Source organism: Corvus kubaryi, unplaced genomic scaffold (genome assembly GCF_017639235.1).
Source record: "Corvus kubaryi isolate FWS band 111438036 unplaced genomic scaffold, C.kubaryi_AGA036_p1.0 37357, whole genome shotgun sequence".
Classification (NCBI taxonomy): domain Eukaryota; kingdom Metazoa; phylum Chordata; class Aves; order Passeriformes; family Corvidae; genus Corvus; species Corvus kubaryi.
In genome coordinates, this window is record NW_024581117.1 from 2,260,230 (window position 1) to 2,264,125 (window position 3,896).

Sequence of the window (3,896 nt, forward strand, 5' to 3'; positions counted from 1 at the left end):
GAAGGGGAAGGGGAAAAGGGGAAGGGGAAGGGGGGAAGGGGAAGGGGAAGGGGAGGGAAATTATAAAATTCAGAATTCAGATGATGCACGACAAATAAGTAAAGCCACATAGTAAATAATCCTCATCAAAGTAAATATTGAACATCTTTCTTATAATGCAGGAGTTTAACGGAAAAAAGACAAAGACACCAGTATCTGATGGTGTAATTAAGAATCAAAGATCATTATACTGTTGTTATTGAAATTGTTGGTTAACATCTCCTCATTGCTCAGTATGGTTTTGCAGTATTAAAGCCTTTCTTTTTTTGGTGTGTGTAGCAGGTTTGGTTTGTAACCGGGCGGAAACACCAATTTAGTGTAGTGGTTTGGTCCAAAATACTCATTACTGTTTATCTTCTGTGAGATAAGAATTAGGAGAAACGCAAAGCAGGCACAAAACTTGAAAGAATATAAATGTAGGTTACTGACGGGTTCGGGCGGTTGGGACGGACGGAGATGAGAGATCTCTATAGGCAGGTCTTGGGACACATGGGGTTTATTGTAAAGGGTGTGGGTATAGGGGCACTGCTCAGAGCTGCCAGACTCAGCTCTGAGCAGGCCCAAGAAAGCAAGAGAGTAAACGGGTGAGAGAGAGAGAGAGAGAGTGTAGGAGCAAGAGTGGAAGTGAGAGCAAGAGTGGAAGAAGTAGTAAGGAATGTCTGAAGTCCTGGTTACAATACAATAAATCATCTTCTGTACTGAATATTCTAATTGTCACTAACCAATCTAATACAAGATACAAATCCTATAGCATTTACATACAGCCTATAGAGTGTTACATCTTAACTTCTAAAAACTACTCTTTGGACCCCTTCTGCTGAGCTAGTAGGGTCTGCTCTGACCCTTGGACCTGCTTGCAAGCAGAGGGTATTGTTCCATCAAGAGGGGATTACCTTCAGTCGGCCATACCATTGTTTTCTAGTTGTTCAGTAACTAAGACTTGGTATTTCAAAAGTGGCTTTCATTTCGATGTTGCCTGTAGTTTTCATATTCCCAAAATCTTTTGTCAAGCAATCATATTTATAAAGCTTTCCTGTTTCATCTTCCCCAACAGGGGGGAAGCAACTTTTCATTACTTAAATGCTTCCACTAGAAGACCATCCAATTTCCTGGGGGAAGACTACTCATGAGCTCAGAATATTCTACTGCCATAATTTTTCATTTAGACAAGACAATGCAGTGCTAGCAACAGCACGCTCTCTCTTTCAAATTCTTCCCCATAACAAAAAAAAAGGGATATTTTTACATGATCTTCAGACTTTTATACCAAGATGAATGTGTTTGGTGCTCAGTTTGTGGCACAGGTAAAGCTTTTCATTGATCACCTTCTCTTGAAATATCTGGATCCCATTGCTTCTCCATCTCTAAGAGCTGAAACTAGAATCAAATAATTTTAAAAATTCAGGATACCACTGTGCTACGAATGTGTAAGACCTATTTCAAATACCTTCAATGTCATCACAGAACAATCCTGCTTGAAGATCTCTAAAAGTATCAGTGAGAATCCTTTATTCCTCTACTCTCACATGCATTTGCAGACAACAGAATTATCCTGCAGAGATAAGTGGCTAATCAAGCAGGTCTGTAATTCACACATCAGACAATCACCAGCCTCTGTGAAGAGATCTCACTGTTCTTAAAGGAAAATTATTGCCCCTCCTGCACACCTTTCCATGAATCCCACCCCCAAAAAAGCAGCAAATCACAAACTAAACAATAAAATGTTAATGATCTCCTCAATGCAAGGCCATTAGTTTCCATCTTTATCTCACCTGAAAAAGTTCAAATTGTGATTCCAGCTTCTCTTCTCAGTAGTTAGCAAGTTAATCAAAATTCAAACGCCTTGTAAATGAAATATTAGTATTGTGACCCTAACCCTATGGATCTTTTGAGTGCTTATCCTTCATTTCCTTATTCTTCATCATTCCCCTCCCTAAACTTTTCTTCTCAGGTGCTTCAAAAAGAGAGAGAGAGAAAGAATTTGCCAAACTGTTACCTACAGTGGAATATGAAGAGATTCAAAGGTATCTTACTTGGATTTTCTCTTCTATGTTTTTCAGCCCTCTAAAAGCAGTGCCTAGTACTGTGCATGTAGATGAGGGATTTCTAAAGCTAGCTTCACTTCAGAAAGAATAATTCAGAGAATACAAAAAAATTAATCAAAAAATTAGTTACTTGCCTGTATTACTTTAGGGCTCTGGCAATCCCCACTACTAGATAGTCATGAGAAATACCAGAGGGGACTTTGGCCTCAGCTGTTTGTACAAAAAACCCTTTACCTGAACTTACAGATTTGTGCATTGGCATAGCTAAATAAAACCTCAAAAGTCATTATCTTTACTTTAGCTTATCGTACCTTAATTTATTTGACGATAAATGAGGTATGTGTTTAGACTAATTATTCTATAAAAATCAGTTTTCTCTGATCAACATTACAAGCAGAAAAATAAAGCTATAAATGATGAGTAAATATGAAACTGATAGCCTGAGCCTGATTGAGTTGTTTACTACTTTAGGATTCCAAAGGCATTTATTTCACAAAGGCCTGCATATGAGTTAATAACTGAATATTCATATGATCACATGCCCCAGAGAATTAAAAAAAAAAAAAAGTTTATCTAATTCAGTTTAACTTCATGTTTACATATATATATTTGTGGGATAACACTGCTCTATTCTATCACAACCTTATCTCAAATGGTAAAGCAAGGTGCTAGTTTTCCAGATGAGTACTTCCAGGGTAGGTAAGACTTCGTTTTCCAGCCTATAAAGGCACAGTGATTATTTCAGTAAGAAATTCTCTCACCAAGAATCTGGCTCGTGGCATTTAGCTGGATTTCTAAAGACATAGAATAAGCTCAGAGTCAGGTACTGATTTTTTTTTTTTTTTTTTTTACAAATACCTGATCAAGTTATTTAAATATTCATCTACTACTTTTTCACTTCTTCCTCTTTGAAATATTTTTTTCTATATTAGGGCATCCAAGAATATTGATAGAGAAGTAAAAAAAAAATTACTTGGTGGAATGCCCACCCAGACACGAAGAGGACACAACAGCCTTTTGGGTTCAAATTCCTATTTCAGATAATGTTTAAATTAAGTTTGAATAGAATTTTAATACAAGAGATTAAATAAAAATATGAGAATACCCCACCATCTGATGCTTAAGGAGGAAGAGAAAGTCCAAATTTCTCTCTCAGAGGAATTAATTTAACATTTCTTGCTCAAGTACTCCAAAAGTACTCATCATTAGGTCTTTTATCAATTTAGCTCAAATGCATATAAACTGAACATAAACATCACATATATTTAATTCTTTTCATTTTGTCAATGACAGAACTCTAAATCTGGTTCAGTTCCTCCAGTTGTATTGTAGTTTATTATTGTTTTTGTTAAATGAACCAAAAATAATTCAGTTGCTCAGATGGTTCCCCTTTTAGATCCTTTTGAAGCCTCTGGAGAAAAGACCTTTATTTTCAGAAAACCTGTTTCTTTGGTTATTTTCGTCAGTAAAACTAGCCAGGAATGAAAACAGACCCATTAACAACAATGAAAATACTCCCAAAAATCCTCTCACGTGTTGGCCCCAAACATTATATCCATCTTACCAACCCTGTATGCGACAAACAAGGACCATCTGTCTGAGCAGAGGTGCTGCCAAAGGAACTTAGCAACTTCACACATAGCTGCATCATCCCAATGAGAAGGACACTAAACTTGACTTTCACACAAAATTACTAACAACACTGACAAGGCAAAATTGGATTAGAGCATCCAGAGAAGGCCTAGTTTTTTTACTTACCTAGTGGGAAAATAGGCCAAAGGCAGAAAAACAGTGTCCCACTAGAGCTATAGC